The sequence below is a fragment of the Chiloscyllium plagiosum genome, unplaced genomic scaffold, assembly GCF_037043375.1.
Source record: "Chiloscyllium plagiosum isolate Xiang-an unplaced genomic scaffold, Cpla_swu_hap1 HiC_scaffold_27, whole genome shotgun sequence".
Lineage (NCBI taxonomy): Eukaryota > Metazoa > Chordata > Chondrichthyes > Orectolobiformes > Hemiscylliidae > Chiloscyllium > Chiloscyllium plagiosum.
In genome coordinates, this window is record NW_028270165.1 from 62,152,563 (window position 1) to 62,173,675 (window position 21,113).

The 21,113-nt window shown below is 45.6% G+C and overlaps 1 long non-coding RNA gene across 1 annotated transcript; it reads right to left on the bottom strand.

Moving 5' to 3' along the window:
- Positions 1-930: 930 nt before the first annotated feature.
- On the bottom strand, positions 931-16,525 carry LOC148144407 (uncharacterized). Its single transcript, XR_015751494.1, has 3 exons — positions 16,389-16,525; positions 14,553-14,746; positions 931-1,545 (listed from the first exon to the last, which is right to left on the bottom strand). It is a non-coding gene; the product is annotated as an uncharacterized LOC148144407 (long non-coding RNA).
- Positions 16,526-21,113: the final 4,588 nt, after the last annotated feature.

The window sequence follows — 21,113 nt, forward strand, 5'->3', positions numbered from 1 at the left end:
ACAGGATCAGGTGGGTATGAGTGTGAATCACGCAGGTAAAGAGGATCTGAGAGAGGGCTGCAGGGGGGAGGAGCTAACTGGCTGGGTGGTGGGAGGAAGAACAAAGTTTGGGGGGGGGGGGGGGGGGAAGAGAAGGTGGTGGTGGTAAGGGACAATAGTGACAGAGATCGTCTCTGTTCTCTGCAGTTGGCAGCAGGATTCAGGAACCAATGTGCTCAGGGCTGGAGAAGTGGGAAAGGGAGGCTGCAGTGGGTGTGGTCCAACAATGTCAGGAGACGACAGCCAGTCAGAAACTACAAAGACAAAGCAGAACCCCAAAGCTATGGGCAGCACAGTGACTCTGTGGCTAGTGCTGCTGCCTCACATTGCCAGGGACCTGGGTTTGATTCCAGCCTCCGAGGACTGTCTGTGTGGACTTTGTGCATGGTTTACCTCTGGGTGCTGCGGTTTCTACCCACAGTCCAACAATCTGCAGTTTAGGGTAATAAGCCAGGGGAAGCTGCAGAGCTATGTGGTAGGTGAGTTGGTCTGGTGGGAAGCTGTTTGGAAGTTTGGTGTGAATTAAATGGGCCAAATAGCCTGCAGGGATTATATGATTCTGCTGCCATGACCACATGTATATTGAGAAGTGACTGCTGTGGTCCTGGGAAAGGTGGGATTTGTGGTGTCGCTGCCCGCTGTCCATTCTCTCCCTGTCCCCCCAACCCCTGTCCATTTTCTCTCTCTCGACCCCCAGCCATTCTCTTTCCCTTTTTCCCCCCAGCACCTGTTATTTCTTGTGCCTCAAGACTTCTTTGATTGCTGTATCAAGACTTTCTCAGAAAAGAGAGAGAATGGATGTTGATGAGTCTATATGAGAGATGGGGGTGTATGAGAAATGGCTGATCTTTAAAATGAAGAATAGCTAAAATTATATATTCAGAAACATCATTAAAGCATCTTCAATTTTATTAAAAAGCTGCAGACACCTTTCTGAACCTGCATTGAAATATGCGCAGTTAGGCCACAGTTGAATACAGGCTGTAATGGGTGAATGGCATATTCCTAGTCTTGTGATATAGGTTCCAACTATGTAGAACAAGAGTCACAGAGTCAGCAAAGGACTGCTTATGCTCTTCGGTGTCAGCAAAAATCTGCGCATTCTCCTAGATTTCAGCACAAACGGTTTGTGACCTTCTTTTGATGGTCCAATAGAGAGCCCTGGAGAATCAGAAAGAGACTGGACCTCCTGCCATTCAGAGCTCCCCATTCTCTGAATGCGGAAGTTGGACAATGAGCTTTGGAAGCTGCTAATCTCTCCCTGAATGATGGTTGAGCTTCACCCCAGACTGCAACTTCATTCCTCTGTCCAACATCTGTGAGTACAGCACTCTTTTTTCCGTTTCTGGTTTTGCATTCTGGGCTTCAATTGTTGACTTACAGCAAGTGAAAGGAAAGGGAGTGAATCCAGGGAGGGGACGGACTATGGAAACGTTGGTCCAGATCTGTTCTCAGTTGGCAAACACATGGCAATTGCATTACCACAATGTGGTAATATAGCCTTTACTGTGGAATAAAAAGCAGAAAGGAGTTGCATTGTTAAAAGTGACACATTGGGATGTGAAGGAAGTGAGGACTGCAGATGCTAGAGGTTAAGAGTCAAAGTGTGGCGCTGGAAAAGCACAGCAGGTCAGACAGTATCCGAGGAACAGGAGAGTCAACATTTCCAACATGAGCCCTTCATCAGGAATGATGTGTGGATGTACAAAGGGCCTTCTACAGACCGCCAACTTACGGAATGTTTCAGAGAACACCTCTGGGACACCCGGACCAACCAACCCAACCACCCTGTGACTCAACACTTCAACTCCCCCTCCCACTCCACCAAGGACATGCAGGTCCTTGGACTCCTCCATCGCCAAACCATTGCAACACGACAGCTGGAGGAAGAGCGCCTCATCTTCCACCTAGGAACCCTCCAACCACAAGGGATGAATTCAGATTTCTCCAGTTTCCTCATTTCCCCTCCCTCCACCTTGTCTCAGTCCCAACCCTCGAACTCCGCACCACCTTCCTAACCTGCAATCTTCTTCCTGACCTCTCCACCCCCACCCCGGCCTATCACCCTCACCTTAACCTCCTTCCACCTATCGCATTTCCAATGCCTCTCCTCCAAGTCCCTCCTCCCTACCTTTTATCTTAGCCTGCTTGGCACACTCTCCTCATTCCTGAAGAAGGGCTCATGCCCGAAACAGCGATACTCCTGTTCTTAGGATGCTACCTGACCTGCTGCGCTTTTCCAGCAACACATTTTCAGCTCAGCGTCCTTCTACACTAGTCAATGCCAATTGTCAGACAGGTGAAACAAGCAATCAGCAAGGCAAGTGATATATTAGCAAGAGGAATTGAGTTCAGAAGTGAGGATGTCTTCCTGCAGTTGTGAAGGGTCATTGAATATATTCAAGGCTGAATTCATCTGATTTTTGAACAAAGTGGATGGTGATGGGGAAATTAAAAAAAATGTTTTTAAGACCAGTACAGAATAGTTACAAAGTAATACAGCACAGAAACAGACCCTTCAGTCCAACTAGTCCATGCTGACTATATTCACAAACTAAACTAGTCCCATCTAGTTTGACCTATATCCCTCCAAACCTTTCCTATTAATGTACTTATCCAAATGTCTTAAATGTTGACAGTTCCTGCATCCACCATTTCCTCAGGACATTGAAAGTGATTCCACACTTAAACCAAAAGAAAAAGGTGCTCTTCATGTCTTTTTTTTTTAATCTTTCTCCTCTCACCTTAAAAATGTACTCCCTAATCTTGAAACCCCCACCCGAAGGAAACAGCATCTGCCATGCACATCAATATCCCTTCTTGACTTGATAAACTAAGGTCACCTCTCAACCTCTTGTGCTGCAGTGAAAAGTGTCCCAGCATATCCACCTCGATGTAGGTATATTCATATCCAGTTATGATCTGTTCAATGCTGGTGCAGGCCCGAAAGACCAAATGGCCTACTCCTGCTCCCAATTCTCACCCTCATGAGTCTAAGGACAGCAAGAGACCATAAAACATTGGAGCACAAAATTAGGCTATTCAGCCCATCAGGTATCTTCATACCATTCAATCGTGGCGGATAAGTTTCTCAATCCCATTCTCCAGCTTTCTCCCCGTAACTCTCGATCCCCTTGATACTCAAGAGCCTATCGATCTCAGTCTTAAATATCCTCAGCGACCTGGCCTGCACAGCCTTCTGTGGCAATGAATTCAATAGATTCGCCACTCTCTGGTTGAAAGGTTCCTCCTTATCTCGGTTCTAAAAGGTCTTCCCTTTACTCAAAGGCTGTGGCCTCGGTTTCTAGTCTCTTCTGTCAGTGGAAACATCTTCCCAACATCCACTCTGCCCAGGCCGTTCAGTGTTCGGTATGTTGCAATTAGATCTCCCCTGTGTGGGGGCCTGTGTTATGGACTAAACCAGACCATGCAAAACATTCTTAAGCAGGCAGCCCCACACTATAACTTTGCAATTTGTTTCAGTAAGTGTACAGTAAAAATTACCTGGAGTAAGTTAGCTTGGTTGATTACTAGATTTTAAAACAGACAACAATTATTCACAAAATTACACAATTAAAACACAAAGATCAGAATAAAGAACCCCTACAGAACTCAGCCTATCCAACTAGACTTAATTATGCTGTTCGAATATATACAACAGTCCCAATAAGCAAACTCAATTTGAAAACCAGTATAAATAGAACACATACTTACAGATTGAAGTTGAGAGGCAGAAAAGAGAGACAGAGTTTCCACACAGCTCCCTGAACTTCCAACCAGTTCGAGAGCTGACTACGTCCCTTTATTTATACAGGTCACTTCTAAAATGACCACGTTGGCCTGAAATCTCATCAGTTTACATATAAACAAAAGGCCTCTTAAAATCCTTTTCATCTCTGTACCAAACCAGACTGCTCGGAGATTGACCCAGTTTATTACCCCTCTGGGAAAAAAAGTCAAAGACACAGTCTCCTTGAGCCAAGGAACATCTTTTAGGAAAAAAAGGTACTAGCTTTGTGACACCTGTTAATCAGCAAGAACCAGACACTTCAGGATGAGGTACAGCAGGGATTAGGTTCAACAAAGTGAGAATGGAGGGAGTGAGAGAGGATATGGGGCCTCTGGAAGGTAGGATAAAATGGCTGAAGGAGCTGCACAAGATGGCTTCTGCATTGCTACGTGATGAGCTGCTGCTTGTGTCTATAGCTGTATAAACAACTAACTACTAAAACCACTAGAATGCAGAAGTAGACCAATGAGAAAGTACTAACCACACTCTGCAAGCTGCAAGTCCTTTGTATCTCAAGATAAAGATGACCTAACCTTTATGACTTAACTCGTTTACCAATTATCATAAGAGTCATAGAGATGTACAGCATGGAAACAGACCCTTCGGTCCAACCCGTCCAGATATCTCAACACAATAGAGTCCCACCTACCAGCACCCAGCCCATATCCCTCCAAACCCTTCCTATTCATCCAAATGCCTTTTAAATGTTACAATTATATCAGCCTCCACCGCATTCTCTGGCAGTTCATTTCATACACGTACCACCCTCTGTGTGAAAAAGTTGCCCCTTAGGTCTCTTTTATATCTTTCCCCTCTCACCCTAAACATATGCCCTCTAGTTCTGGACTCCCCGACCCCAGGGAAAAGACTTAGTCTATTTACCCTATCCATGCCCCTCATAATTTTGTAAACCTCTGTAAGGTCACCCCTCAATCTCTGACGCTGCAGGGAAAACAGCCCCAACCTGTTCAGCCTCTCCCATAGCTCAAATCCTCCAACTTTGGCAACATCCTTGTAAATCTTTTCTGAACCCTTTCAAGTTTCACAACATCTTCCCGATAGGAAGGAGACCAGAATTGCACGCAATATACCAACAATGGCCTAACCAATGTCCTATACAGCCGCAACATGACCTTGGAGTTTGGAACCTGAAACAGCCTGGAAAGAGGAATTCACGGCATGAAGTTGCTATACACTCACTCACTTGTAGCTGAAGCTTTGGCCATGGACAAACCTGAGGAATCCTGCCCCATGAAGAAACCATGGAAGTGTGGCAACTGCGGGAAAGGCTGTTCCTCTGCACAGAGTGCAGGAAGGCCTATACAAGTTATTCATTCTGCTGAGGCACCAGTGGGTCCATGCCAGGGAGAGGCCTTCAGCTGCCCAGAGTGCAGTAAGAGCTTTACCCATGCCTGTGCCCTGCCGACCCACAGCAATATGGTTGACTCAACACTGCCCCAGCCGGGCAAATGTGTGGGGAGAAACTGACTTGGATGCAGTGTATGGGATGAAATTGCTGGGTGAGGCAATACCTCCTCCGGGTTACGGCTGTACCAAGGATGCAATTACAAAGGGACAACTCGGTGGTGACCAATAGGAAAGAAAGTGGAGTGGGGAGTGTGTGAGCTTTGACCTTGAGCTATCTTTTATGTGTCTTTTTGTTGAGGAGATCTGAAGCTGTAACAAAGTTGGGTCGCATTGAAGGTGACCTGAACTTATCGCCGGGCTCAGACTCTCATTGAAAGCTTTGAACTCCAAGAGGTTTTGTTTTAAAGCTGATCCTTTCTTTCAGCCTCCTGCACTGAATTTCCAATGTCATGTATCAGCAGGAGCAGTGAATGAGTATCTAGTTTTGTTTGAAATTGTAAGTTTTTCAGGAGTGCAGAGTGCTTCGCTTCATCAGCATTGTAATGTTTCCTGGCAGCACCAGGAGGTGTGGGCTGTGTTCACTAGAATTGTGGTGGAGGTGCCGGTATTGGACTGCGGTGGGTAAAGTTAAAAATCACACAACACCAGGTTACAGTCCAACAGGTTTATTTGGAAGCACTAGCTTTTGGAGCGCTGCTCCTTCATCGGGGAGTTGTGGTGCATGATCATAAGACTGAGATTTTATAGAAAAAAATCAGTGTCATGCAACTGATAGGATATATTGAACAACCCTAGGTTGCTATTCAGTCTTTCCTCTTTTAGAACGGGTTGCAGGTTTCAGTTCATTAATATGTAAATCCCAGAACACAGAGTCACAGAGATGTACAGCATGAAAACAGACCCTTCGGTCCAACTTGTCCATGCCAACCAGATATCCTAACCCAATCTGGTCCCACTTGCCAGCACCTGGCCCATATCCCACCAAACCCTTCCTATTCATATACCCATCCAAATGCCTCTTAAATGCCCTACCAATGTCCTGTACAGCCACAACATGACCCCCCAACTCCTGTACTGAATACTCTGACCAATAAAAGAAAGCATACCAAACACCCTCTTCACTATCCTATCTACCTGCAACTCCACTTTCAAGGAGCTATGAACCTGCACTCCGAGGTCTCTTTGTTTAACAACACTCCCTAGGACCTTACCATTAAGTGTTTAAATCAGAGTGGCACTGGAAAAGCACAGCAGGTCAGGTAGCATCCGAGGAACAGGTAAATCAACATTTCGGGCAAAATCCCTTCATCAGGAATAGAGCTTTATTCCTGACGAAGGGCTTTTGTCTGAAACATCAATTTTCCTACACCTCGGATGCAGCCTGACTTGCTGTGCTTTTCCAGCACCACTCTGATCGAAACTCTGGTTTCCAGCATCTGCAGTCCTCATTTTGCCTCATTGATCGTTACCATGAAGTGAAAAAATCCTGCTAAGATTTGCTTTCCCAAAATGCAGCACCTCACTTTTATCTGAATTAAACTACATCTGCCACTTCTCAGCCCATTGGCCCATGTGGTCAAGATCCTGTTGTAATCTGAGGTAACTCTCTTCGCTGTTCACTACCCCTCCAACTTTGGTGTCATCTGCAAACTTACTAACTGTTCCTCTTATGCTTACATCCAAAATCATTTAGGTAAATGACAAAAAGTAGAGGACCCAGCACTGATCCTTGTGACACTCCACTGGTCACAGGCCTCCAGCCTGAAAAACAATCCTCCACCACCACCCTCCGTCTTCTACCTTTGGAGCCAGTTCTGTATCCAAATGGCTAGTTCTACCTGTATTCCGTGAGATCTAACCTTGCTAATCAGTCTCCCATGGGCAACCTTGTCGAACGCCTTACTGAAGTCCATATACATCACATCTACCACTCTTCCCTCATCAATCCTCTTTGTTACTTCCTCAAAAAACTCAATCTGACTATCCCTAATCAGTCGATGCCTTTCCAAATACATGTACATACTGTCCCTCAGGATTCCCTCCAAAAACTTCGGCTCACTGGTCTCTAGTTTGCTGGCTTGTCCTTACCACCCTTCTTAAACAGTGGCAACACGTTACCCAACCTCCAGTCTTCCGGCACCTCACCTGTTGACGATCAATGATACAAATATCGCAGCAAGAGGCCCAACAATCACTTCTCTAGCTTCTCACAGAGTTCTAGGGTACACCTGATCAGGTCCTGGGAATTTATCCACTTTTAGGTGGTTTCAAGACATGCAGCATTTCCTCCTCTAATATGGACATTTTGCAAGATGTCACCATCTATTTCCCTACAATCTATATCTTCCATATCCTTTTCCACAGTAAATACTGATGCAAAATACTAATTTAGTATCTCCCCCATTTTCTGCGGCTCCACACAAAGACCGCCATGCTGATCTTTGAGGGGCCCTATTCTCTCCCTAGTTACCCTTTTGTCCTTAATATATATATGTAAAAACTCTTTGGATTCTCCTTAATTTTACTTGCCAAAGCTATCTCATGTCCACTTTTTGCCCTCCTGATTTCCCTCTTAAGTATACTTCTACTTCTTTTATTCTCTAAGGATTCACTATACATAACATATGCTTCCTTTTTCTTAACCAAACCCTCAATTTCTTTCGTCATCCAGCATTCCTTATACCTACCAGCCTTTCCTTTTACCCTAACAGGAATATACTCTCTCTGGATTCTCATTATCTCATTTCTGAAGGCTTCCCATTTTCCAGCCGTCCCTTTACCTGCGAACATCTGTCCCCAATCAGCTTTCAAAAGTTCTTGCCGAATACCGTCACAATTGGCCTTTCTCCAATTTACAATCTGGTGAATCCTTTTCCATCATTATTTTAAATCTAATAGAATTATGGTCGCTGGCTCCAAAGTGCTCCCCCACTGACACCCCAGTCACCTGCCCTGCCTTATTTCCCAAGAGTAAGTTAAGGTTTGCACCTTCTCTAGTTGGTACATCCGCATACCGAATCAGAAAATTGTCTTGTACACACTTGACAAATTCCTCTCCATCTAAACATTTAACACTATGGCAGTCCCAGTCTATGTTTGGAAAGTTAAAATCCCCTATCATTACCACCCTATTTTTCTTCCAGATAGCAGAAATCTCCTTACAAGTTTGTTTCTCAATTTCCCTCTGACTATTAGGGGGTCTGTGATACAATCCCAATAAGGTTATCATCCCTTTCTTATTTCTCAGTTCCACCCAAATAACTTCCCTAGATGTATTTCCGGTAATATCCTCCCTCAGCACAGCTGTAATGCTATCCCTTATCAAAAATGCCACCCCACCCCCTCCTCTCTTGCCTCCCTTTCTATTCTTCCTGTAGCACTTGTACCCTGGAACATGAAGCTGCTGGTCCTGCCCATCCCTGAGCCACGTTTCTATAATTGCTATGATATTCCAGTCCCATGTTCCTAACCATGCCCTGAGTTCATCTGCGTTCCCTGTTAGGCCCCTTGAATTGAAATAAATGCAGTTTAACTTATTAGTCCTACCTTGTCCCTGCCTGCCCTGACTGTTTGACTCGCTTCTCTTTTAAGTCACGTTCTCGAGATGACTTAAGGTTTTATTTTTAAAAAAAGGGTGGCATCTCAGCTCAAACAATGCATGAAAAGTGTGATGTTCGAGTCTGTCAGTATCCCAATCTTGAATCAGACTGGTTCTTTTTCCAAAATAGGAATTTATAAAATGTTACATGGATTGACTGCCTGCAAATTGTGTGCTGTTTGAGCCAAATTGAATGAATCTGCAAATATAACTCTGCCAATACAAAGTAATCTCATAGAGTTAAGTGTGTGTGTCCATGCATGCATGAGAGAGTCTGATTGTGTGCATGTGGGTTTGTGTGGAGAGTGCATGTAAGCATGTGCGCATGCTTGGTAAAGTGTGTGTGGTGGAGTGTTGGGGTGTGTGTGTGTGTGTGTGTGTGTGTGTGTGCTATGAATAAAAGTGAGGGATTGTGTTTTGCTAAAACAAGGGCAGGCAGGACTTGTACAGTTAATGGTAGGGTTTTGGGTCATGTTGTAAAACAGAGAGACATGGGGGAGTAGGAGTTCAGGTACACAATTCTTTGAAAGTTGCATCACTGGTAGGTAGGGTGGTTAAGAAGGCATTTAGCACAAATGCCTTCATTGTTCATGCTGTTGAGTTTCTGAGTTGAGACATCATGTTGAGGTTATACAGAATGTTGGTGAGGCCATTTTAGAGTACTGAGTACAGTTCTGGTGACCCTGTAATAGGAAGAACTCTATTAGAGGGGGTTTGGTAAAGATTTACCAGAACGTCACCAGGACTGGAGGGTTTGAGTTATAAGGAGAGGGTGGAGCACAGGAGGTTGAGGGGTGACCTCATTGAGATTTATAAAATCTGAGGAGTGGAGGTAAGGATTATAGCAAAGGGCTGTTCCTTAGCATCGGGGTGCTCAAAACGGTGGGGTGGGGGCGCATATTGTTCTAATGAGAGAGGGAGAGAGATTTAAAAGGAACCTGAAGGGCAACGTTTTGACTGAGTGTTGTTTGCATGTGGAATGAACTTGCTGAGGATGTGGTAGATGCAGGTACAGCTACAACATTTAAACAACATTTAGATGGGTACATGAAGAGAAAGGTTGAGAGGGATATGGGCAAATGCAGGCAAATGGGACTAGTTTAATTTGGGAATCCTGGTCAGTATGAAGGGGTTGGACCGTGCTGTATACCTCTATGAACCAGAAGTGATCTTATTCAAACCAGTAGAATTCTGAAAGGGGCTTGACAGGATAGATGCAGATAAAATTCTCCTTTGTTGGGGGCGTCATAGAATCCTGACAACGTGGAAGCAGGTCATTCGGCCCATCTATTCCATTCTGGCCCTCTATATTGCATCCCACCCATACCTACCCCCTTACTCCGTATTTCCCATGGCTAATCCATCCTAACTTGCACATCCCTGGCAATAGGACTCAGCTGGAGAGGTTCTCACACAATGTCGAAGGCATTGAAACCCATCATTCAGGGAACCCCTAGCTTTTGTCACGACACTACAGATTTCTTACAGAAACTCAGCACCCATGGACCAGTACTCTCATAATGTCGGCATCACGGCAACAGCCTCATTACTCAATGCCAATCTCTGACCACCGTCCTACAACTCATCCACTTTATCCTCGATCACAACATCTTCACCTTTGACAACCAGTTCTTCAGACACATGGAACAGCCATGGGACCAAATTTGCACCCCAATATGCCAACATTTTTACGCACAGGTTCGAACAAGACGACTTCTCTACGCAGGACCTCCAACCAACACTATACACCAGGTACATTGACGACACTTTCTTCTTCTGGACGCATGGAGAGGAGTCACGGAAAAAGCTACACAGTGATATCAACATGTTCCATCCCACCATCAAACTCATTTTGGACTATTCTCTACTATCTGTCTCATTCTTGGACACCTGCATCTCCATCAAGGATGGGCAGCAACTCAGCACCACACACAACCTCAAACCCACACATAACCTCACGATGCTACACTTCTCCAGCTTCCACCCAAAACAGCCATCCCCTTATGGACAAGCCCTACGCATACACAGGATCTGTTCAGATGAGGAGGAATGTGACGGGCACTTAGAAGTATTCAGGGATGCTCAACTCATTGACCGCCGGTTCCAACATGCCATGGTGAACCATGGGAAATGCAGGGTTATAGTTTCATAGTAATAGAAGCAAGAGTAGGCCATTTGGCTCGCCCAGTCCGCTCCGCCATTTATTAAGATCATGGCTGATTTATCCATCATCTCAGCTCCTCCTCCCTGCATTGTACCAACTACCCTTAAGTCCCTGACCATGCAAAACCCATCCAACCGTGTCTTCAATATACTTAATGAAGCTGCCTCTACTGCTTCCACAGGCAAAGAATTCCATAGATTCATGACTCTCTGGGAATAGTGGTTCCTCTTAATGTCTGTCCTAAATCTACTCCCCCTAATCTTGAGACCTGGTCTCATCCACCAGCAGAAATGTGTGGATAGGGTAGGGCTGCATTCCACAGTGCAATGAATTCCCATCTCCCACCAAAATCCCGGGTGTACTCAGTTGCAGTCTCACAATTGAAAGATTTTACTGTAACTTCTTCTGCTCCCACTTCTTCATAACCACATTTCTGCTTTCACTGAAGACGATTAGAATCATATAGCATGGAAACAGACCCTTCCGTCCAACCCGTCCGTACCGACCAGATATCCTAATTAATCTCGTCTCATTTGCTAGCATTTAGGCCACATCCCTCTAAACCCTTCCTATTCATGTACTCAGCCAGATGCCTTTTAAAATGTTGTAATTGTACCAGCCTCCTCCACTTCCTCTGTTAGTTTGTTCCATACATACACCACCCTCTGCAAGAAAAAAATGCCTCTCAGGTCCCTTTCCTCACCCACCTTAAACCTATGCCACTCTTGTTCTGGACTCCCCTACCCTGGGAACAAACCCTATTCACCCTATCCATGCCCCTTAGAAACTTCTAAGGTCACCTCAGCCTTGAATACTCCAGGGAAAACATTGCTGGCCTACTCAGCCTCTCCCTGTAGCTCAAACTCACCAACTCTGGCAACAGCCTTGTAGCCTCAACATAACCTCCCAACTCCTATACTCAATCCACTGACCAATAAAGGAAAGCATACCAAACACTTTCTTCACTACCATTTCTACTTGTGACTCCACTTTCAAGGAAAGGAACCTACACTCCCTGTCTCTTGGTTCAGGAACACTCCCCAGGACCTGACCATTTAGTGTATAAGTGTATAAGTCCTGTCCCAATTTGCCTTTCCAAAATGCAACACCTCACATTTCTCTAAATAAACTCCATCTACCATTCCTCGGCCCATTGGCCTATCTGATAAATTATAATTCATAATGAACTCTCTTTCCTCTTATTCCTGAGAAGCTGAAAATCTCCATCCCACACACTCTCCCTCCATTTTTACTTTGCTGAACCTCAGCCTGAAGGGTCTGGATCATTCCGATGAACAGGTCCACACTCAGGGGGATCTAACTGAAACATACAGAATACTGAACAGCCTGGCCAAAGTGGACATTGGGAAGATGTTTCCCCTGGTAGGAGAGACTAGGACTCGATGGCACAGCCTTCGAGTAAAGGGAAAACCTTTCAGAATAGAGGCAAGGAGAAACTTCATCAGCCAGAGAGCAGTGAATCTATGGAATTCATTGCCACAGAAGGCTGTGGAGGACAAGTCACTGAGAAAATTTAAGACGGAGACAGATCGGTTCTTGAGTATCAAGGGGATTGAGCGTTACAGGGAGAAAGTGGAAGAATGGGTTTGACAAAACTCATCAGCCATGATAAAATGATGGAGCAGAGCTGATGGGCAGAATAGCATTATTTCTGCTCCTATGTCTTGTGGTCTGTTGATGTCCTGGACACAGTGTCAGAATTGGGAGCAGGAGTAGGCCATTTGGTCTTTCGAGCTTGGACCAGCATTGAACAGATCATAACTGGATATGAATCTACTTCCATTTCGGTGGATAGGCTGAGACGTTTTCACTGGAAGTAAGTGAGGGCTGCAGATGCTGGAGATCAGAGTCCAGAGTGCGGTGCTAGAAAGTTACAGGTCAGGCAGCATCTGAAAAGCAGGAAAATCGACGGTTCAGGCATATGTCCTTCATCAGAGCTTATGCCCAAAACGTAGATTTTCCTGCTGCTCGGATGTTGCCTGACCAGCTGTATTTTTCCAGCACCACACTCGTTTTCACTGGACCACAGGAGATTGAGAAGTGACCTTATAGAGGTTTACAAAATCATGAAGGGGATAGATGAGATGAAAGGCAGGGGCCCTTTCCCTGGGTGGGGGTTTCAAGATTAGAGAGCAATTTTGAAGGAGACAGGACAAAGGTTTAAAAAGTCATGAGGGGCATGATTTTTTTTTTTTAAACAGAGTGGTTTGTGTGGAATGAATGTCCAGAGGAAGTGGTGGATGCAGGTACAGTTACAATGTTTAAAAGGCATTTGGATAAGTACATGAATAGGAAAGGTTCTGAGGGATATGGGCCAATCTAGGTGAGACTAGTTTAGTTTCAGTACATAGTCAGCATGGAGTAGTTGGACTGAAGGGTCTGTTTCTGTGTTGTATGACTAACTGTTCTGTACTGATCTTAAAACCATTTTCTGCTTTCCCCCCATAAACATCCACTTCTTTGTTGTTCAAAGATCAAGTGAACCTAGCCTTGAATACATTCAATGAGCCCCTCACTGCAGGAAGACATCCCCAATTCTGAACTCAGTTCCTCTTGCTAATGTACCACTTGCTTTGCTCATTGCTTGCTGCACCTGTCTGACAACTGGCGATCGCTAGACGCTGAGCCCCCTTTGTACATCCATACATCATTCCTGATGAAGGGCTCATGCCCAAAACGTGGATTGTCCTACTCCTCGGATTCTGCCTAACCTGCTGTGCTTTTCCAGCACCACACTTTTCAACTCTGATCTCCAGTATCTGCAGACCTCATCTTCTCCACATCCCAATATATCACCATTTAAACAATGCACCTCCTTTCTGTTTTTTTTTCACAGCAAAGGCAATAACTTCAAATTGCGGTACTGTATTTGCCATGTGTTTGCCAAATGTGGTCTTCTCGACATCGGGGAGACCAAACGTAAACTTGGGGAATGGTCCACAGCTGAAGCCGCAGAGTCCGAATGGACCTCCCAGTCACCACCCATTTTAATTCCCCTTCCCGACATAATCACTTTAGGCCTCCTGCATTTCCACAACGAACCAAACTGTAAATTAAAGGAACACCTCATCTTCCGCCTGGGCAGCCAACAGCCCGGAGGCCTCAACACCGCGTTTTCCAATTTCAAATAACCTCCCTTTCCATCACCGACTCCCTTCCCAGTCCTTCCCATTCCACTCTTCCTTACCACCAACCAGATTCCTTCCACCCACTTATCAACCAGGTTGTACCCTCTACCTCTCTCCAGCTATCTCCACTTCACCACCCTGTCCGCAGCACACCCTTGTTCTGCATCCTCCCCTACACCCATCCCCAGTCTGGAACAAGGGTTACACCCGAAATGTCGACTTCTCCACCTCCTGATGCCTCCTGGCTTGCTGCATTCTTCCAGTCTCCTGCCGGTCTATTTTGCCAATTGAGACACAGACCTGGACCAACATTTCCCGAGTCTGCCCCCTCCCTGGATTTGTTCCCTCTCCTTTCAGTTGCTGCATCTCAACAATTAAACCCCAGAATGAAAAATAAATAGAAAAAGGGGTGAGACAAGAGTGTTGTACTCACAGATGTTAGACAGAGGAAGGAAGGTGCAGTCTGGGCTGAAGCTCAATCTTCATTCTGAGAGAGTGGAGCAGCAGCAGCTTCAGAAGGTCATGGTCCAGCTTCTGCTTTCAGACAGTAGGGGAGCTCTGATTGGCAAGAGGACAAGTCACCTTCAGGTTCTCCAGTGTTCCTTATCGGTCCATCAAAAGAAGATCTTGCGCCTTTTCTGCCGACAGCAAGGAACATGCCAAATATTTTGGTGACACCACTGAACACGCGCCCTGCAATATGCTCTGTGGCGATACTAGTGTTACTGACAGATATTAAGTGTCCAAATACCAAGAGGAGAAAAAAGGGTAGAGCCACAATTTTTCTTTCCCACATGGCTTGACATTTTATTGTTTTGGCATTTTGTCTGGCTGCTCAATCTCTTTGTGTTTTCCCCAGTGTAGCGGTAAAGTTCAGAACTAGAGGGCATAGGTTTAGGTTGAGAGCGGAAAGATATAAAAGGTACCTAAGGGGCAACGTTTCCATGCAGAGTGTGGTGCGTGTATGGAAGGAGCTGCCGGAGGAAGTTGTAGAGGCTGGTTCAATTACAACATTTAAAAAGGTATCTGGATGGGTATATGAATAGGAAGAGTTTAGAGGGATATGAGCCAAGTGCTGGCAAATGGGACTAGATTAATTTAGGATATCTCGGAGAAAGTGAGGACTGCAGATGCTGGAGATCAGAGTTGAGAGTGTTGGAAAAGCACAGCAGGTCAGGCAGCATCAGAGGAGCAGGAGAATTGACATTTTGGGCATAAGCCCTTCAACAGGAATCTTTTCTGAGGATGTAGAATCTGGGTTGCAGTTCTGGGAAAAGTGAGGCTCTGAGCTTGGGCAGGACTGACTGCAGGTAAAGTAGATGGCTGATAGTGTGCAGTGGAGGATCCAAAAAGAGAATCGTTGGTGAAGGTTTTGGATTTGTAGTGTGTACTGGGGTATCCTGTTCAGGTCCAAATTGGGTTGGTCTGAATGTGGTCTGGAGTCCATGTGGGATCAGATGGTTCCATTGCTAAGCAATGAGAAAGGAGATATGGCTGTGGTAGTCAAATTGTTTGAGGACATGGCTGAAGAAATTCTGGGCAGAGGAGAGGACTTGGGGGGGGGGGGGGGGGGTTACAGTGAGAGAGGGACTCTCAGATCTTTATAGACAGAGGAGTAGAACCTCTTCCAGGGAGGCATCCATGGAAGAGACTTCGCAGTAATGTTGAAATCAACTAGGAGAAAGTGAGGACTGCAGATGCTGGAGATCAGAGGAGAGAGAGTGTAGTGCTGTAAAAGCACAGCAGGTCAGGCAGCACCTGAGGAGCAGGAGAATTGACGTTTCGGGCATAAGCACTTCATTATGATGAAGGGCTTATGCCCGAAACATCGATTCTCCTGCTCCTTGGATGCTGCCTGAGCTGCTGTGTTTATCCAGCACTATACTGTCAACACTAATTTTGGATATCTGGTCAGCATGGACAGGTTGGACCAAAGGGTCTGTACAACTCTATGAGAAGCATACCTTGACAAATTACAAACTAGTGTATGTCCTTGTTAACAAGGCTTAGTACACCACATGCTTTACTAACCATTCTCAACAGGATCCTACCCCTTCAATGACTGAGGAACATATACATGCTGGGGAATTGCACAGGTAATAGCAAGGAGTAAACAGCGCAGGGATTTTGAAAAAGAGAGGATAAACAGCACAAGGATTAAAAGAGTGAGGGTAAAAATCACAAGCCCCAGTAAAAGCAGATGGAACGAGAGTGTAGGGACGGGACGGGACGCACATTCCTTCCCCTCCGTTCCCCCCGCCCCCCCACAACCTGCCTCACCTTTCACCTCCCGGGCCCAGTACCTTCCAGGTGGCCCCATAGTTGACACAGGGGCCGCCCCACGACCAGTAGAACTCCACCACCCAGGCGGCCGACGAGTTCCCAAGCAGGCCCTTAACCCCATCCGCCTCCAGAATGCTCACCGGCTCCTGCCTGCTGGACAGCCGGCCGGTGTGGCCGTGACACAGCAGCTGCACCAGGAAGGCGGCGGTGCCCAGTGACGGGTGTCTGCCCCGGGCCGCACGGCGCCATTTTCCTAACGGCCGCCCTCCCGCCGCTTCCCCGCTCGAGCGACTTCTCCTCCCAACCGCCTTCGCCCCCGCGTGACGTCTGCACGGGGGGATGGGCGGGGCCGGGGGAGCCTCACCGTCACCAAGCAACAGCCACCTCGCGCTACAACTGCTCATTCACAAAAACAAACTCTCCTGTCTCGCTCTGCAGCTGCAGGGGGGGACACTGCCACGTTTCCAGGAGCCCTGTCTACATTGGGAAAGCTCACGGCTCAATTTAAACAGATATTCCGACATATAACGGAACGGCGTCATATCTAAAGGGGGCAATCTGCATTTTAAAGGGACGTGAACATTTTCAAGGGCTATTTCTGCAAATAAAGAGATTTAATGGACAAGAGCTCGTGGGTCCACAGTTAAAATGCTTTAAACAACCGTTTTTTATTTCACTGCCTTCCCAGGATACAGAATTTCTCTCATCTGAAATTGTTTGCCCAGAAAAAAAATCCAGCAGGAATATGATTGTGGAGCTATCACTAAAAATGTCTAATTTGGGTCACCCAACGTTATTAATGGAAGAACATTATCTCTTCAAGGTTCGATTTGCCCATCAAAATTCCTTGAATTTAAGGTGTTCCATTGTTGTTTCAATTATGATCCATTAAAAAGCAATATCCAGTCTCATCTGAGTGCAGAACCAACTCAACTGGCTGAACAACCGAAACAACTATTCTGTATGAACTTTAGATGTGACATCCTCTCCCTCTCTCTCTCTGTTGACCCAATGGGATTAACCAGGGCTGGAAGTACCACTCTCAGAATACGATTGTTGATCTACAGTTTGCTTCTGCTGCTGAACATAAGGATTTAAAAGCTGCTAGCCTGATCCCGCACAATGCACAAAAACAGACTGTTCACCCATGTCTGCGCAGAGGATAATTTTCACTTGGAATGGATCACAAAATAACAACTGTTACCACGCAAACTGCAGGCAGTCAATCCATGTAATATTTTATAAATTCCTACTTTGGAAATAGGACCAGTCTGATTCAAGATTGGGATACTGATAGACTCGAACCTCACACCTTTAAAGCATTGTCTGAACTGAGATGTCACCTATTTTTTATAAAACCTTAAGTCATCTCGAGAATGTGATTTAAAAGATTTATATTAATGAACCAAAACCTGCAACCCATTCTAAAAGATGAAAGAGGTAACAGCAATCTAGGCTTGTTCAATATATCCTATCAGTTGCATGACACTGTGATCTTTTGCTATAAAATCTCTGTCTTATTACCCTGCTCCACAGCTACCCGATGAAGGAGCAGCACTCCAAAAGCGAGTGCTTCCAAATAAACCTGTTGGACTATAACCTGGTGTTGTGAGATATTTAACTCTATCCACCCCACTCCAATACCAGCCCCTCCATAGCGTATCTCGTGAACACAGCCCACACCTCCCGGTGCTGCTATTATACTTTACAATGCCAATGAAATGACTTACTCTGCACGTCTGAAAAATTCCCAATTTCTCAAGATACTAGCTTCTCATTCACTGCTCCATTTGATATGCGACATTGGAAACTTAGTGCAGCAGGCTGAAAGAAATGAGCAGCTTTAAAAATTAAAACTCTTGGAGCTCAAAGCTTTCAATGAGAATCTGAGCCCGGCAGTAAGTTCGGGTAACCTTTATTGTGACCCAGCTTTGTTACAGCTTCAGAAGCCCCCCAGCAAAAAAACGTAGAAAAATGAACTGCTTTTTAAACAGTTCAAAGCACACACACTCTCCACCCATCCCACCTCACCTTCTTTACTGTTTGTCACCACCAAGCTGTCCCTTTGTAACTGGATCCTTGGTACAGCGTAACTCGAAGGAAGTATTGCCTCACTCAGCAAAAAAAAAAATTGTCAATTCAGGTTGCAATGCAGCTTCTTGATGAACAACCAGATACGAAATGGTTAACGTCCCCAGGAAGGTGGGAGCAAAATGGAACATCAAGACATTAACACCAACACACTTCAGTCAAACATCTCTGCTCCCAGTAAGGGCAAAACATCCTGAAACTCCAGTCTTCACCATCAGATTTCTGCTTTCACAGAAGACGATTAAAGTCATACAGCACGGAAACAGACCCTTCGGTCCAACTTGTCTGTGCCAAACAGGTATCCTAAATTAATCTAGTCCAATTTGCCTGCATGTGGTCCATATCCCTCTAAATCCTTTCTATTCATGTACGCAATCAGAAGAATTTTAAAATTCCCCTCTCACCTCAAACATATGTCCCTCTAGTTTTGGACTCCCCTACCCTGGGGTAAAGACCTTGGGTATTCACCCTAGCCATGCCGCGTATGAATGTCAACATGGTCACCCCTCAGCCTCCGATGCTCCAGGGAAAATATCCCCAGTGTATTCAGGCTCTCCCTGTAGTTTAAACCCTCCAACTCTGGCAACAGCCTTGTCAATATTTTCTCACCCCTTTCAAAGTTACACAATATCTTTCCAATAACAGGGAGACCAGAAACAAATGCAGTCTTCCAAACATGGCCTGTACAGCTGCAACGTGACCTCCCAACTCCTATACTCAATGCTCTGACCAATAAAGGAAAGCATACCAAATGCTTTCTTCACTATCCTGTCTACAGCGACTCCACCTTCAACGAACTATGAACCTGCACTCCAAGGTCTCTTTGTTCTACAACACCCCTCTGAAGTGTGTCAGTCCTGCCTGCATTGCTTGACCAAAATGCAACCACGCATTTTCATCTGCCACTCCTTGGCTCTTCAGCCCATCCAATCAATTCTAATTTATAGTGAACTCTTTTTTCCTCTCTCATTCCCTAGAATTTGAAAATCTCCATCCCACATAATCTCCCTCCATTCTCAGTTTGCTCAACCTAATCACTGCTGTACCACAACCTGCAGGGTCTGGTTCATGCTGGTTAACAGGCCCACACTTGGGGGGAGGGGGGTTCTAATTGAAACATAAACAATACTGAATCCTGAACGGCCTGAATAGAGTGGACATTGGGAAGATGTTTCCATTGGTTGGAGAGACTAGAACCAGTGGGCACAGCCTTCAAGTGGTATGGTGGTGAGTGGTGAATCTATGGAATTCACTACCACAGAAGGCTGTGGAGGCCTGTCATTGTGGATATTTAGGACTGAGATGGAGACTTTGAATATTCAGGGGATAGAGGGTTACGGGGACAAAGTGAGAGAATGGGGTTGAGAAACCCATCAGCCATTATTAAATGGCGGAGCAGACCCGATGGGCTGAATGGCCTAATTTCTGCTCCTATGTCCTATGGTCTCTTGCTGTCCTGGACACAGTGTGAGAACTGGAATCAGGAGTAAGCTATTTGGTCTTTCAAGCCTGCACCAGCATTCAACAGATCATAACTGGATATGAATCTGCCAACATCTACGTGGATAGGCTGGGACATTTTCACTGGAGCATAGGAGGCTAAGAGGTGACCTTACCGAAGTTTATAAAATCATGAGGGACATAGATGAGGTGACCGCCGTGTATCCTTTCCCTCGGGTGGGGGTTTCAAGATTAGGCAGCAAATTTGAAGGGGTGAGGAGAAAGACTTTAAAAAGGCATGATGGGTAACTTTTTTTGGCATACAGTGGTTTGTGTGTGTAATGAATGTCCAGAAGAAGTGGTGGGTGCAGGTACAGTAACAACATTGAAAAGACATTTGAATAAATACATGAATAGGAAAGGTTGGGAGGGGCATGGGCCAAACGCAGGCAGGTGGGACTAGTTTCGTTTGTGAATATAGTCAGCACGGACTAGTTGGACTGAAGGGTCTGTTTCTGTGATGTATGACTCTAAATGTAACTCTGTAAAATCATTTTCTTGCGTTCACTTATTTGATGTTCAAAAATCAGATGAATGCAGCCTTGGATATATTCAACGACCACCTAACTGGAGGAAAGCATCTGCACTTTACAACAGAATTCCTCTTGGCAAAATACCATTTGCCATGCTGATTGCTTGCTGCGCCTGTCTGACAACTGGTATTGACTGGTGTCGAAGGACGCTGAGGCCCCTTTGTACATCCATACAGCATTCACGATGAAGGGGTCGGGTCCGAAACATCGACTCCCCTGCTCCTTGGATGCTGCCTGACCTACTGTGTTTTCCCAGTGCCACATTTTGACTCGAATCTCCGGCATCTGCAGTTCTCCTTTTCTCCACAACCCAATACATTAACGTTTAAACAATACACCTCCTTTCTGCTTTTTTTCACAACAAAGGCTATAACTTCACATTACGGTATCCATTTGCAAATTGTGGTATTCTCTACATCGGGGAGACCGAGCGTAAACTTGGGAATGGTTCGCCGAACATTGCAGCCGGGTCCGCAGAGGCTGACCAGACCTCCCCGTCACCACCCATTTTAATTCCCCTTCCCACTCCATTTCTGACATGAACATCTTTGGCCTCCTCCATTGCCACAACAAACTAAACCACAACTTGGAGGAACAA